The sequence below is a fragment of the Portunus trituberculatus genome, chromosome 17, assembly GCF_017591435.1.
Source record: "Portunus trituberculatus isolate SZX2019 chromosome 17, ASM1759143v1, whole genome shotgun sequence".
Lineage (NCBI taxonomy): Eukaryota > Metazoa > Arthropoda > Malacostraca > Decapoda > Portunidae > Portunus > Portunus trituberculatus.
The window spans coordinates 12,932,692-12,949,738 of NC_059271.1; the positions used below are offsets into that span (position 1 = coordinate 12,932,692).

The window sequence follows — 17,047 nt, forward strand, 5'->3', positions numbered from 1 at the left end:
ACATAAAGAAAGTTGTGAATATAGCGAATTAAGTAAATGAACGAAAAGGATGGTTGATTAAGGAAAGTAACAAAAAATAGTTAATTTTTATCCTTAGAGTGAACATACTAATTAAATAGGTAAAAGTAGGAATATTCTGTGGATATCAACAACTCGTAAGTACAATAAATAAAACCAAAAAAAAAAAAAAAGAAAGAAACAGCGATTGAATGACGGGTTAAAAAAGAAATTTTATTGACTTATTGGATTTACAGATTTATCTTTCTTACTTTAAAGATTGCAATGAGCCGAAAAAGAGGAAGAATAAAAAAGGGGAGTAAGAACAGTAGAAGATATAAGTATTTAAAGCGTAGAAAATAATAACTTAATTTCGAAAAAAAAAAATATATATATATATTTAAACGAAAAGAATTAAGTGTCGGAGGAAGGTCAAATAATTTTCAGGAGTGGGATGGTGAATCCGGGGAAGCAGAATTAAAATTTTATGGAGCAAGAAACACAAAATGAGTTTAAAAATTAGGGCAAATAATTCTGATAAAAAAAAATTTAACACATTTAGTATATTAAATGTCAATTCAATAAAAAGATTCATTCTTTGAATTTGAACAATAAAGGGCGGTGATAAGCGTTCATTCTAACTGAAAAACACATGAGCTGTACATCATATATATGTAAATTAATGAATTGTTTATTACAATAAATGTGAATCTTTTCATTTATTAAATGCTATAACGCGAAGGTTGGTCCCAATTGTATTCCAAACAATGCAAAAATTTCGTATTATTATTATGTGGATTGATTTACGGGTGTGGAGTCGATGGGGAGGGAATGAGAAGATAGACTTACGTGGAAAGATGGGACTAGGGATGCATTGGGCAGGGTGACCTGGAAAGAGAGACGGAGGCTACATCATGTAAGAGCGACCACTCAAACAATTCAATTCAATTCAATTGATTTTATTGTTATAAACATACGCATTATATTACGAGGTTGAATTTATATCCTTTGCATAGATATATAATATTATAATTTTGCTTGACAATGAGGACGGATACCTTATAGCATATTTTGCCATCCTCTGTACAATATACTCATTTCATAAATATTGGATTAAAAAGGATACGAAGTAAAAGCAGAGAAAAAAATAGGAAAGCGAGGAAAAATATAAAAAAAAATCAGGAGGAGAAAGAGGAATATGATGGAGGAGGAAACGAAATTAGAAAAATCGAAGGAAAGCTATTTTAGGACAAAGGATACAAAAGAAAGCACGAGAAAAAAAAAAAAACTAAGGGACAATTTTAGATAATTGGGAAAAAAAGGAGAAGAAAAGGACAATGAATAAAAGTTAATAATTATAAGAAAAGAAATTAATCTGTGTAAAACGAAGTATAAAAGATGGACAGGATAAACAGAACAGAAAACAATTATGAAAGTGATGATAAAAAAATGTACGTAACATCAGTGAAATTAATGAATAAGATAGACAAAATATGTAGAAGAAGAGGGAGAAAAAGAAAGGTAAAAAGTAATTAGAGTAAAACGAGTTTATATATATATATATATATATATATATATATATATATATATATATATATATATATATATATATATATACATATATATATGTACAATAAAAATGGATGAAAAAATATTGTGTAAATCGAGCTTAATAAATGTAAATATAAAAAAGACAAAGCACAAAAAAGTAATTTGAGTAAAACGAATTAAAGATTGAAAAAAGAGAAAAGAAAAAAAGAAAAGAAGAGAGAAAAGTAATTATTTGAATACCACACATACCAAATTATATCTGGTGCCTCCTGTTAGCTTAATTAATCTAGCACTTCACTTTATATCACTATCTTCACCAAAGTCACCAAAGCTTTAGATACTGATATCAAGATACCAATTATGCTGATCTTATAAGGTCAGGAAGGATAACGATAGTAATTTCAGTTTAGTAAATGTAAATAAAAGAAAAGCTTATTCTTGCTAAAATGGTAAATAAGATGACAATTTATGATAATGACATCAGAAGAGTAAAATAAGAAATAATTGATGAATGGATCTTTTATACAAAGAGAATAGATAAATAGCATTAAGCTAATGAAGAAAATGAATGAACTTGATATCTTATCTTATCTTAGATATCATACTAAATTCATTTCCATTATTGATTGCCATTATTTTGTTTATATGTTGAAATAGATAAAGTGCCTAAAAACTAATAATGAAAATGAACCAATCATCTTCATTGATCTGAAATATGCAAAGACTATTAACTTACATAAGAATTAGTTTTATTACCAATTAATTAAGAAAAATGTATTAATAAATAATAACAACAAAAGAAGAAAGAAAAAAAAAACTTGTGACTGTTTCCATCTACCAGTAAAATAAGTCATAGACGCTAATAATATGAGGTTAAGGTGGAAATGTTGAGGAGTCTGCTGCGGGTGGTGTGCTGAACTTATCATTCTTTCCGGCAAGTCTGCATCGCCAAACTGCTTCTCGGAGGCAAGACCCAAACTTTGCTTCGTATCTTCCAAACTCAAGTCTCTCCCACTTAGATTAAATTAAAACTTCCATTAAAGGGAGAATAATGCCAAATGTAAGATCAAATAAAAAATAACAACCTTTTAAATGAAATGTCACCTGGAATCCATGATATATATTGTGATTAAGTAATCTTAAGGACATTTATTTTTATCACATACATGTTTGGCTTTTCTTTTATTTTAGACAATATGTGTCCGTGTATGTTTCTACACGGTTTTTTTTTTTGTGTGTGGAACTGACGTTTTTTCCAACAATACTCGTATTAACTATTTCATCTCTTCATCCTTCTGCTTTTCCTCCTCCTCCTCCTCCTCCTCCTCTTCTTCTTCCTCTTGTTCTTCTTGTTCTTGTTCTTGTTCTTGTTCTTCTTGTTCTTGTTCTTCTTAATTTTTGCAATTTCTTTCTCGTAATACATGGTAGAGAGTGTTCGTAATCCCCGAAAACAATCTAATAAGGACTTAAAGATCTGTTGCTTCATGTCCTTCTTTTGTGTTTATTTACGTCCCACCTCCCCTACTCCCTGTTTGCTGCCAGTAACTTAGCCTATATTTCTCCCACTGTTTTTAAATATGAACTCTCTCCTTCCAACCACTGCACCATTCCTGCTACTCACGGTGAAATGAACTTGACGTTTCTATTTACGTCACCCAGAAAGAAAATTTAAGTTATAGAAAAAGGAATGGTGGTAAAGGAAACAATGAAGAAAATAAGACGAATATAAAAAAAAAAAAAAAAACGCGCCAGAAAGGGAAAGAAATAATGTTACGAAAAGTAATTAGTTGGAAAGAGAAGAGAGAGAGAGAGAGAGAGAGAGAGAGAGAGAGAGAGAGAGAGAGAGAGAGACGGATAGAAAAATGATATACGTAATGAAGAAAGTGCGGATAGAAAAGCTAATTACGAACTAAGGAAGAAAAGAACGGGGAAAAACAAAAGAAGTAAAATTTTGAAGAATATATATTAGGGGTTGGATGAAGCCATTTCAGTTTTTTTGCCATTAGATTTCTTTTTGTATTTTTAAGGCATGTTGAAAAAAATCTAATATTACGTGAGAGAGAGAGAGAGAGAGAGAGAGAGAGAGAGAGAGAGAGAGAGAGAGATTCTTTGAGTCATCGCTCTTGTAAAGATCAATTAAAGTTTTGGTGGAAAGAAATTTTAGCCTAATCTGTCTATTGCGAAGTTTCCTCTCTCTCTCTCTCTCTCTCTCTCTCTCTCTCTCTCTCTCTCTCTCTCTCTCTCTCTCTCTCTCTCTCTCTCTCTCTCTCTCTCTCTCTCTCTCTCTGTACTTTGTTCATCTAATTTCTACTTTCAAAGCTCATGTGTTTTCCCTTGATTTTATCGCAATTTTTCCTCCCTCCCTCTTTTCTCATTTCCCTTTTTCTCCCTTTATCTCCTTCTTACCTTCTCTCCCTTTTTTATTCCTTCCTTTCTGTATTTCTTTCCTTCCTTCAGCTCATTCCACGTCAGTATCTATCAAGGACCAACAAACAAGGACAAAAGAATACCTCTTACCTCTTTCCTCCACCTCCTCTTCCACCTCCTCCTCCTTCTCCTCCTCCTCCTCCTCTTCCTCCTCCTCCTCTTCCTCCTCCTCCTTTTCCTCCTCCTCCTCCTCCTCCTCCTCCTCCTCCTCCTCCTCCTCCTCCTCCTCCTCCTCCTCCTCCTCCTCTTCCCCTTCTCCTCCTCTTCCCCTTCTCCTCCCAACGTCTAATTCGCCCTCCTTATCACACCTTTGTGCGGCTTTCTCTCTCTCTCTCTCTCTCTCTCTCTCTCTCTCTCTCTCTCTCTCTCTCTCTCTCTCTCTCTCTCTCTCAGGAAGACATCTATCCCTCTGACTCCAGTTTTTCAAAAGGGTGAAACTACTTTAAATTTTTTTTCTCTTTTTTTTCATCTTTCTTTAGATGTATTGATTTATCTCCCCCTCATCTCTCTCTCTCTCTCTCTCTCTCTCTCTCTCTCTCTCTCTCTCTCTCTCTCTATCTCTATCTCTGTTTAAGATCTCTTAAACACAGTGCATGAAGCCTGCGGTGTGTGTGTGTGTGTGTGTGTGTGTGTGTGTGTGTGTGTGTGTGTGTGTGTGTGTGTGTGTGCGTGCGTGCGTGCGCGCGCACCTGTGTGTGTGTGTGTGTGTGTGTGTGTGTGTGTGTGTGTGTGTGTGTGTGTATGTGCGCGCGCACCCGTGTGTGTGTGTGTGTTTCCTGGTTTGTTTGTCCTCTTGCATGTTTGCGTTTGGAGAGAGAGAGAGAGAGAGAGAGAGAGAGAGAGAGAGAGAGAGAGAGAGAGAGAGAGAGAGAGAGAGAGAGAGAGAGAGAGAGAGAGAAAGAGATTGCAGATCCTTGTCTTCATTCCTTGTATCCTTTTTTTTTTTCTCATATGCAGTCGTTAGGTTCTTTTTTCCCCTCCCTTGTTTCCTCTTGTTGCTAAAATTGCCTCTGTGACCAAGGGGAAAAATAGAGGGAGGGAAACAATAAGCTACTTGTGCTGTTATCCTCCACAATTTTCCTCCCTGCTCACCTTGTTCTTTCTCCCACAGGTGCGTGGCAGGGCCGTTGTTTGGGATCTGGAGGCTTAAGGTAGGAGGGGAGACCCTTCTAAATATCCTTCTGTATCCATATCCCCTCAACTTTTATATAAGCGTATATTTAATTCTGAGTTGATGCTAGTTCCTTCATACATTGTTCGATTTTATGCCATTCTGCTGCTAGATTAGATATGTAGAACACTTTTTTTTATCTATTCTTGATGCTAATACATATTCATACCAGCTGCATTTACAAATTTTTACTCTTATTTGAAAAAAAAATCTTGTTATTTTATCGTTTGGCGATGCTACTTCATGGTCTACATCATGAAACACCTCTGCGCCACCTAAACATACACCCGAGAGGCTGCACTGGTTTTAAGTGTGTTGCTATGTTTCTAGTGGCAGAGGAACAGTATTAACAAGAAAATATTCATGATAATCATCTCTGTAGCCTTGTAGAATAGTTTTGATGAGAGCTAAGTATCTCTGAATAAGAACCATGATTTTGTATTCTTCTATTGCCCTGTTTTTTTTATGCATTTATCTTTTGCTCTTCGCTACAGATACTTAGACAAACGCTGAAATGTATGGGTGATACAGATTCTTATGTTTTGATTAAGTGTCATTTTGGTTTCACTACTGTTTTCTTTTTCTCTTTTTTTTGTCTTTTTCTTTTTGTTACCCTTAAAGTTTAATTAGACCGATGAATAATGTCAATTTTCAATGTCATTCCATATGTACATTCTTAAACGTTTAAATGTTACGTTTGATTTCAAAGAGAGAGAGAGAGAGAGAGAGAGAGAGAGAGAGAGAGAGAGAGAGAGAGAGAGAGAGAGAGGGAGAGAGGGAGAGAGAGAGAGTCAGTCGAAAAAAAAATGGAAAAAAATCCATACTAGGAATAGGAAAAATAAAGTTGGATAAAATAACAGTGTGTGTGTGTGTGTGTGTGTGTGTGTGTGTGTGTGTGTGTGTGTGTGTGTGTGTGTGTGTGTGTGTGTGTGTGTGTGTGTGTGTGTGTGTGTATATGTATGTGTGTGCGTATTACTAAGCTCTGAGCGTGGGATGTTACATTTGTTTTACTGAGTGAGCTGAGGTGATGACGGGAGATGAAAAAAATGAATCTATTAACGTGGGTGATGGACGGAGAGCACGAGCTTGAGCGTGGGCGGCAGGGAGAGGGAAAGAAAGAGCATGAGAGCGTGGCAGCGAAAGTGAGCTTGGAGAAAAACGAGTCATGCAAATCTCGGAGTCGAAAAATGAAAGTGAATGACATTACTGGATGGAGAAGGAGCAAGAAGACGGGGAAAAGAGGAGGAAGAGGAGGCGAAGGGGAGAAGGAGGAGGAAGAAGAGAAAGATGCGAGAGAAAAAAAAAAAGATTGTTGAGTGAGGTCGCGTGGCGCTTCCTTCGTTTGATCCTGAAAGGATTCCCTGAAGGGATATCTTAAAGGAGGGGTTATGCAGCGGCGCCTTCATGTGTGTGTGTGTGTGTGTGTGTGTGTGTGTGTGTGTGTGTGTGTGTGTGTGTGTGTGTGTGTGTGTGTGTGTGTGTGTGTGTGTGTGTGTGTGTGTGTGTGTGTGTGTGTGTGTGTGTGTGTGTGTGTGTGTGTTTGTGATTAAGCAAATTTAAATGTAGTTTTGGAAGTATAAATATTAGTAGTTGTGATAGTGGTAGTGGTGATGATGTTCATGTTAGTGTTGCTAATGAATATATCTTTTCTTCGTCGTCACTGTGCATTTTAATAATCAAATCATGCTACAGTTATTAATCAATTCGTAATTCAACTTCAATCTGTCATGTGTGTCATGGGGGAGGATTGGTAAAAATCTGGCCGGTTATGATGGTGACAGTTCCTATGAATTTGGTTGGACAACTGGTTCTTCGGACACGCTTTTTTCTATATATGGTCAAATTCAAAGTAAGTTGTTATTTCTTTTTAACACACGAGTGGCCCTTCTAAATTTTGGACTTCTAATGATACTTACCACTTCATAGGACAATGGGTAAATAAACTCTTGTAACAGAAAGTCAAAAAGAAATTTACTCGAGAAAAATATTTATAATATGAGGGAACTCACAATACCATTAAGAATGTCTATCTTGAACAAAAAGAAAAGTATTACACAATGCTGTTAAAAATGTCTGCCCGCTAACATTACAGTCACTTTGGTAAGGAAGATTTCCTGCAACTCAGCCACTCAGAACGTGTGTCTGGTCAACCCGGAGGCCAGCATCAAGTCCCAGTAGCGGATAAAGAATGAAGAGAAATAAAGGAAGCCTCGAAATAAGGGAAGGTTTGAACGAATCGAATACTTTTTTTATGCTCATAATGATATTCAAAATCACAGTATCATTATGCATCTAACGATTATGTCAAACATGATTCCATGTTAAAAAATAAAAGACTGAAAAATCTTAATGACTCAAATAGTCCTTTTGCTATTAAGATCGCAGTTTAATCTGCCATTGCACTGAAAGGCTACATGCCTTCATCTGACGAAATTAGCTGTGAAAAGACTACAAATATGACAAGTATAGATAGTCAGCGTTTTCGCTCCCTTCCCCTACCATCACACAGGTCCTGATGGCTTGTAGGAACGCCAAGCACCGCCTCACTATGCACAGGCTCCGCCGCTCCGCAGTTAGTAACGGGAACCACGTGGCACTCAGCGAGCCCCATGTGATCGATATTAATGCGCAATATTCTCTACTGCGCGATATTATTGACAGTGTAGGGGGTAGTTTGGAGGGTAACGCTAATTGAAGACATCAGGATGAGTTTGATATTTTGCGAACATTTTATTGTGCAGTATTAGCAATAGAGAATAATGTGCAACGGCAATGGGAATGATATTGTGTTCTATTCCGCCATGTGTCCTGCAGTCAGTTATATAGGAAACAAGTTAACCAAGCTTACTGATAGACACTTTCTACGGGTCAGTAACAGGGTGTCTCCAAGAGGGTTTAAATGAACATAGGATCGTTATCAGCTTAGGATTATTAAAGAAAATGGATTTTCTCTAAACATTTCTGAGTGCTTCTCCCCTAGTTCTTCATCCCTCTTTGTTTCCCTTTCTAGTTTACAGTGCACTCCTCTCTTTTTTCTATCTGATCTGCTATTATATTATATTTTTCATGTCATTCCTTTTTTTATGCATGGTACTTAATCTTTATTTATGTATCATTTAGTTATCTGCCTGCTTTATCATTCATTCAACTGTTTTATCTTTTTATCTGTTACTTTATTCACAGTCTCATTCATCAAGTATTTCTCTACTATAACATCTATTTATCTACCTGTCATGCTATTTCGATCTTTGTTTGGAATGACCTCACTTATCTTTAATCATAGGTGTCTGGAAGTCTGAAATGCACTGGAGACGTTTAGAGTCAGAGGCAAGAAGATCTCACTAGCCAGGCATTAGTAGGTGTGCTGGGGGTGGCGTATGGTGTCTCTGATGGAATAATGGTTGGCCGCCGCACTGGACTGCCTCCACCACCAAAAACAGTACCAAATGTTTCCAACTAAGACTTTAGTTCAACTGGGGAACGGACAGGAAACGTAACTCTCTCTCTCTCTCTCTCTCTCTCTCTCTCTCTCTCTCTCTCTCTCTCTCTCCCATCACTTATCCCTCCCTATTTCCCCTCCTCTGCTCTATTAGTTCCTATATTCTATGTTCTTTTTTCCTCTCCCATGCACTGATCTCTGTTTCTATCATTTTTTTTTATTATTTATTTGTGTCTTTTTCTCTATTTTCTTTTATCGTATTCCATATATTATCTCCTTTCCTCTTCTCTCTCTCTCTCAAGTTTCTTTTTATTCTCTCTCTCTCTCTCTCTCTCTCTCTCTCTCTCTCTCTCTCATTCCATTATCTTGGTTCCATTATCTCCTGCACCATCTTCCCCTTCAGGTTATCGCTCTCCTCCATCTCCTTATTCCTTCATAATGATTCTCTCTCTCTCTCTCTCTCTCTCTCTCTCTCTCTCTCTCTCTCTCTCTCGTTTCCTAATTCTTCTCAATTTCTCCTTTTATTTCGTTTCCTTCATTCTCCCCACGTCTTTTCTCTTCTTCCTTAGAAGAGAGAGAGAGAGAGAGAGAGAGAGAGAGAGAGAGAGAGAGTTTGGGAGGTAGGGAGCGAAGAAGAGGGAGAGTGAGAAAGAGCGTTTATTTCTGACGTGGTCTCTTTGTTTACACATGTCTCCTCCTCCTCCTCCTCCTCCTCCTCCTCCCCTCCTCCTCCTCCTCCTCCTCCTCCTCCTCCACCACCACCACGGTTTCCCTTTTCTTCCTACAATCCTCACCTTCCGTTTCCTCTCTAGATGACACCGATCTCGCCTTCTTCTTCTTCTTCTTCTTCTTCTTCTTCTTCTTCTTTTCTTTTCATTTTTATTTTCCATCTCTGATTCCAAAATTCCATAAACATTTCTCCTTTGCATATGTTTTCTTTCCTTTTTTCTTCTTATTTTTCTTTTTACATACATATTTTAATATTTGTTTTTGTATTCACTGATTTCATATCCATCTTTAGTCTTGTTTGTCCTCTCCTTCCCCTCTTCCTCCTCCTTCCCCTCCTTTTCCTTCCTCCTCCTCCTCCTCCTCCTCTCTTCTATTGTACGTGCAAAAGCGAGTTGTCCTCCGCCTAGCAACACAGGCTTACCGGCGCGCGCATTCACTCACACACACATTTCCTTCATTCCCCCTCTCTCTCTCTCTCTCTCTCTCTCTCTCTCTCTCTCTCTCTCTCTCTCTCTCTCATTCCGGACTTCGTCTGATAATTCATGTTTTCCTCTTCCATTTTTTCTCCTCCCCTTTTTTTCCTTCTTTTTTTTTTACAACGTGTGTGTGTGTGTGTGTGTGTGTGTGTGTGTGTGTGTGTGTGTGTGTGTGTGTGTGTGTGTGTGTGTGTGTGTGTGTGTGTGTGTGTGTGTGTGTGTGTGTGTGTGTGTGTGTGTGTGTTTCCCTACCCCGAATCACCAATATGTCTCGCTAGTATTAGTAACTCATCTCCTTCGTTCACTCCCTAATTTTCTCAACTCACCGTTATTCGTGATGGGAGGCGAATAAAGGGTTTGATATCCACCGTACGAATAGCCCTGTGGGATGAGGAGGTGGAGGAAGAGGTGGTTATGGTGTTGTAAGATATAGTCATGGGGGGCTTTGAGTGCTTAAACTTCTATGCCTTTCCTTTGTTCATTATTTATTTTCTTTTTACTTTGCTTTTTAGTCAAGGATAATTAGTTTTTCTTATTCTGCCGCAGTCGATATTATTTGTTTACTTTTCATGAGCTTAGATTGTATTTGGTTTCGTTATTTTTTCATTTTATATTTATGTGGCCCAGGAACACACACACACACACACACACACACACACACACACACACACACACACACACACACACACGTAATCCACAAGTAATTATGTAGATATGCTTGTATATGATAGAGTTAATCTGTACTTAAACCATTACTTCATGAATATCTGATACAGCATCACAATTATCTACTCTTTCACCTTATTATATCATACACACCTACCATTGCAATTACTGCTGTTAATAATTCAAATATGTTGTTTCTGATGTTAACACAACACACATTTATTCTGTCATTTTTGCACACGCGAGTCAGACCTCTTCCTCACCCCGAAGAACACCTTACAGGAGAGGGGAAAAATCCTTACAAGAGAAGGGAAAAACAAACTCATACAGTCAGAGAGAGAGAGAGAGAGAGAGAGAGAGAGAGAGAGAGAGAGAGAGAGAGAGAGAGAGAGAGAGAGAGAAATTAATTTTGACGTGCCTTTTCTAGAAATTAGTACAAATTGGTTCATTATTCAATTTTTTTTCCACATTTTTTCTCTATTTCTTTGTTTTACTTCTCTCGATTAATTTCATACGGTTTGGAACATTATCAGCTTTGTGTGGTTCAATGGATTCAGTAAAGCGTAGAGAGTACTATACGCTTACGTAAATACGAAACAACGTTCATCTATGTGTTATGTACATAAGTGAAGTAACTTTTGCGTTGTACATACGTAAATAAGGGAAATACTTATATAAGAATGAAGAGGAGGAAGGGGAAGAGAAGGAGAAGTGAAAGCAAAAGAAGGTTAAGGATACAAAAGAATATAATTTTAAGAAGGGAACCCAGAGAGAGAGAGAGAGAGAGAGAGAGAGAGAGAGAGAGAGAGAGAGAGAGAGAGAGAGAGAGAGAGAGAGATGTATACATGGAGGCAACGGAGGGGAAACACGGGAAAAGAGGGGAAGAGAGGGAGGTGTATCAGACCACAGGAGAGAGAGAGAGAGGGAGAAGAGGAGGCGAGTGACGTGTTTAGAGAGAGAGAGAGAGAGAGAGAGAGAGAGAGAGAGAGAGAGAGAGAAAAATGGTAGAGTAAGCGTGATTGGCTCTCCCCCTCTCTCTCTCTCTCTCTCTCTCTCTCTCTCTCTCTCTCTCCAGCACGTGGCCCTGTAGTGGTGACTCGCGTGTCTTTATGCCTCGTGATGGCAGGAGGCCAGCCATGCTAGAGGAAAGAGAGAGAGAGAGAGAGAGAGAGAGAGAGAGAGAGAGAGAGAGAGAGAGAGAGAGAGAGAGAGAGAGAGAGAGAGAAAGCAGTTTCCCACCCCTCCTCATACAGCATTGGAACATTTCAATTATCATAAACTTTCAAGCTCTCAAGGTCTCTCTCTCTCTCTCTCTCTCTCTCTCTCTCTCTCTCTCTCTCTCTCTCTCTTTCACCGCCTCCCCCGCACAGACCATACACGCTGCGTGGATCGATAGAGTAACACCCCTCCCTGTTTGTGGCTGCGGGGTGACTGAGAGACCCAAGCACTCGTGTCACGGTGTCACCCTATGTACTGATAACTTGTACTGATCACTTAAAGAAGTAGTGGTGGCGGTTGTGGTGGTGGGAGTCGTAATTTATTTTGGGGATCTAATTACTTTTGTTGAGGATTGTCTATATTTGTCATTGTTTTGTAATATTCTTCCTGGCATCCCCCGATTTATGATGTAATTATTCTCTCTCTCTCTCTCTCTCTCTCTCTCTCTCTCTCTCTCTCTCTCTCTCTCTCTCTCTCTCTCTCTCTCTCTCTCTCTCTCTCTCTCTCTCTCTCTCTCCCCCTTCCTGAAATCTTTATACCTCTTCTTTATTTATTCCCTATCTTCCCCCTTTTTCTACTGTTCTGACTCCCCTCCCATACCTCCTCCTCCTCCTCCTCCTCCTCCTCCTCCTTTCATATGCTACCCCTGCCCATTCCCACATCACTCCTCCTCTTTCTCCCCCTCCCCACCCCGCAACCCACTTACTACCACTAAAGACGACTTCTAAGAAACTTGACTGAGGCATTCAAGAGTTCTAAAAATTACAGAAAAGGATGGATTTTTTCCCTCTCTCTTTCTCCCTTTTCGTATGAGATGAATGAATTTGCCACGCGGTTTAACCTTCGGCGGTGGCTGCGTGGACGGTCATGGTAAGAGTCACACTTTTGAAGACTTACTTGCGGTTTTATTGACAAGACCGAGTGAATGTAAGAATCTGAGAAAGATGAAGGTTAATAATCTTTTTAAGCTTTTTTTTTATTTTAATTTGAAAGGCTGCAGTGATGAGTAATCAGTTTGTCTTTTTTAATCATCTCAGAGGCAACGCTGATAATTTCTGTAGCTTTCATAGTGTTTTATTTTATTTATCTTTTTTGCTATTGGTGGTGTACATATCGTGGTAAACTTGTAAACCATGAGAGGCAGATATATAGATAGACCGATAACTAGATGGATATATATATATATATATATATATATATATATATATATATATATATATATATATATATATATATATATATATATATATATATATATATATATATATATATATATATATATATATATATATATATATATATATATATATATATATATATATATATATATATATATGAAGATAGATAGATAGATAGATGGATAGATAGATAGATAGATAGATAGATAGATAGATAGATAGAGAGAGAGAGAGAGAGAGAGAGAGAGAGAGAGAGAGAGAGAGAGAGAGAGAGAGAGAGAGAGAGAGAGAGAGAGAGAGAGTATTATGTATTAAACTTTTGTGCCTCTCCTCCCTCATCTTTCTTCCCTCATCACATCACGGTCACGGAAGAAGAACAAAGACAAGAACAATAACACAGCGTCTTGTCATCAGCGGCTATTTGTTCTTTTTCACTTGGAAGGTCAAAGGGTAAAAAATGGAAAGGGAAAATCTGAAATAGAGAGGAAAAAAATGCTCTTTCAATCTTTCTGTGTTACTATTTCCAGGGGTCGAAACATTGGAACCACACACACACACACACACACACACACACACACACACACACACACACACACACACACACACACACACACACACACACACACGTGGCATATTCAAGACTCTCAAAATGTATACATTAAAAAAAGAATCCCTGCTCCCCAAAAAAATGAAAAAAAGACCCCAATGTCTCATTTATGTCTTGAATGCAGGTCTTCATTTGGCTGACCTGACCTTGATGACCCTGGCTCGGTGGTCACTTTCTTTTCTGATGCCTACCTGGCCAACCAATCAGCTTCGGGCCCTCGAAGGTGCCATTGAGAGTGTGCATACGAGTGCAAGTAGGGCGAGGGAAGGTGCCAAAGAGTGGCTAATAGGGAGTGAAGGAGAGAGAGTGCCAGGGAGGTAATAAGGGGGATGAGAGTGCCAGAGGAGAGAGTGAGGAGTGGGGAGGTAAATTAGGGCGAGAAGTGTTGATGAGGAGGCGGAGGCGAAAGAGGAAGAAGAGGAGGATGCCGTAATGTGTCAGACAAGGCGGCAGTCAGCGTGAAGAAATGATGCTGGAGATGAGGGCACGAGTGAGCGTGCAAGAGAGAGAGAGAGAGAGAGAGAGAGAGAGAGAGAGAGAGAGAGAGAGAGAGAGAGAGAGAGAGAGAGAGAGAGAGAGAGAGAGAGAGAGAGAGAGAGAGAGAGAGAGAGAGAGAGAGAGAGAGAGAGAGAGAGAGAGAGAGAGAGAGAGAGAGAGAGAGAGAGAGAGAGAGAGAGAGAGAGAGAGATGAATCTATCCGTCGCATATCAGGAGTCTTCCAGGGTGTTCCAGGTGACACTTACGCCCTCTCCTAGCAGCGCGCGGCACTATTTTTCCTCTAAAATTTCCTGGTGCAGATTGGCAGGGTCACTTTTTTTCCTTTATAATTTCCTGATCTTGATTGGATGTTCTCTTTTTTTCCTTTATGGTGTTTTATATATGTGTATATATATATATATATATATATATATATATATATATATATATATATATATATATATATATATATATATATTTATTTATTTATTTATTTATTTTTGTACTGTCATTTCGTTGTTTGGTTTGGTCTCACAGTACTATTGGTTGTTATACATTACGTTATCTTGGCTCTTTTGTTTTCTTTTTCATTATTTTGTTTTGAATTGGCAGATGAATTCGTCTTTTTTTTCCATTATCATCACCCGTCTTTAATATTCTTTATGTAATGGTTTAATTTCCTTCTCATGTTTTGTCTTCAGGGTTGTGTAGTATCTCCTCATATTTTCCGTAATATATGTAATAATCACAGACAACATCCATGCATTTCACATTTTACATAGTAGCCAAGTTTTACTTTATTTTTCTTTTATTTATCCTTATGAGTTGAACATGATGTTGGTATCTGTTTGCTAGTTGTTGGTGTCAATCAGTATAATTACTTTTCATTCTTCATTTCAGTAAAGGTTAGGTATTTGTTCAAATTTATGTTCTTTATATTTCTGAAACTTGTCACCAATGAAAGTTTTTTAATTCGTAGTGTTCCTCAGTTTTTTTTTCCATGGATGGGTTGATTCATTCCTTCATCTCTCTCTCTCTCTCTCTCTCTCTCTCTCTCTCTCTCTCTCTCTCTCTCTCTCTCTCTCTCTCTCTCTCTCTCTCTCTCTCTCCTTTAACCTTCCCAAATCTCCAGAGTCTTTCCTCCACGGACTCATCTTGATTGTGATTGGTGGAGAGAGTGGTGAATGCCATCGCTGATTGGCTATCGGCGCTTAACTCGGCATGCTGAAAATTGCTTCTTGACAGGGCGCGATAAGCTATCAGTGGGAGAGGAGCTTCCTGCCTTAACCTTCACGCTTCTCTTGCAATAGACATGGGACAGGGCAGTAGACAGAAGGTCCCAAGTTCCTGTCACAATCTCATCTACAGCTGTTTGTTTTTTTGCTATTTGTTGATATTTGTTCCTCTGTTTTCGTCTGAAGTTTGTTTTGACTTTCTATGTTTTATTTTATGGTCCAACTGTTTATATTTTTGTATTTATTCGGATTAAACTTTTTGTCTTTTTTTATGAATTTTTATTTATTCATTTTTGCTTCATGTAATTTTTATGGTCTATTTTATCTTTTTTTTTTCTTATAAGACCTACGTTTTTTTTTCTTCCATTTCAATTTAGTTTGTTATGGATATTTCTATACATATACCATTTGCCTTAAATTTTGTTATGCTCTTTTCCATATAATTTTTTACATCAAATCGTACTGTTATTGTGTATTTTCACTAGCACTAGAAAATAGTTTTTATTAAGTGTATTTTATCATCAAATTTTCGTTTTTTGTATCTTGTCATAGACATTCCATAGACTTTCTTGTGCATCTAACTGCATAACCCTACGTGTATTTTGTTGCTCTTACATCCTATGCTTCATTTATAGTTTTTTCGGCCTTTTCTGCTGTAGAGAGGCATTTTCGTTGACCAGATATAGTATTATAGTGTGTTTTAATAGGTCTTGGTGGGAGAATGTGCTGCGGCGCTAGTGGAAAAAAGTCATTGTTATTTTTAGTTCTCTGTGTACTAGTATGTTGGCCTCTCTCTCTCTCTCTCTCTCTCTCTCTCTCTCTCTCTCTCTCTCTCTATCACAAACACACACACACACACACACATACGGCCCGGTAGCTCAATGGTTAGAGCGCTGGCTTCACAAGCCAGATGACTGGGGTTCGATTCCCCGGCCGGGTGGAGATATTTGGGTGTGTCTCCTTTCACGTGTAGCCCCTGTTCACCTAGCAGTGAGTAGGTACTGGATGTAAATCGAGGAATTGTGACCTTGTTGTCCCGGTGTGTGGTGTGTGCCTGGTCTCAGGCCTATCCCAAGATCGAAAACAATGAGCTCTGAGCTCGTTCCGTAGGGTAACGTCTGGCTGTCTCGTCAGAGAATGCAGCAGATCAAACAGTGAATTACACACATACACACACACACACACATACAGAGCAAGAGAGAGAGAGAGAGAGAGAGACGACGAAAAAAGAATATTGTGTCTCCCTAAATATTTATTTGCACAAACTTTGCTTTGATATGTGGTAGAGTGTATGTACATGACATATATAAAAGTTACGAATGTTTTCATATGGGGGACAGCCGAATTTAGGAATAGAAAAGAGAGGAAGAAAAGTAAATAAAAATGAAGAAAAATTATATATATATATATATATATATATATATATATATATATATATATATATATATATATATATATATATATATATATATATATATATATATATATATATATATATATATATATATATATATATATATATATATATATATATATATATATATATATATATATATATATATATATATATATATATATATATATATATATATATATATATATATATATATATAAATAGAATGAATGAAAATAGAATAATTTAAAATAGAATAAAGCTTTTTTTCACAGTCCTCTACGTTGAGCAATGAAATATAAGGTATATAATGATGATAGCAATACTAATAGTTCTGCCTGTTGTATTTGTAGTGTTTCTTAACATAATTATAGGTATAATGCTAGAGATAAGGCAACTGTAATATAGTAGCATTTTTGTTGTTCCAATATTAGTAGGAATAGCAAAAGAAATAATGCTGGTGTTGGTGACTGTGGTGATGGC

At 37.6% G+C, this 17,047-nt stretch overlaps 1 protein-coding gene across 1 annotated transcript in view; it reads left to right on the top strand.

Annotated features, from left to right (window-relative positions):
* The window catches only part of LOC123504939 (innexin shaking-B-like), a 333,181-nt gene that overhangs the window by 64,686 nt on the left and 251,448 nt on the right, over positions 1 to 17,047 (top strand). The window lies entirely within an intron of this gene.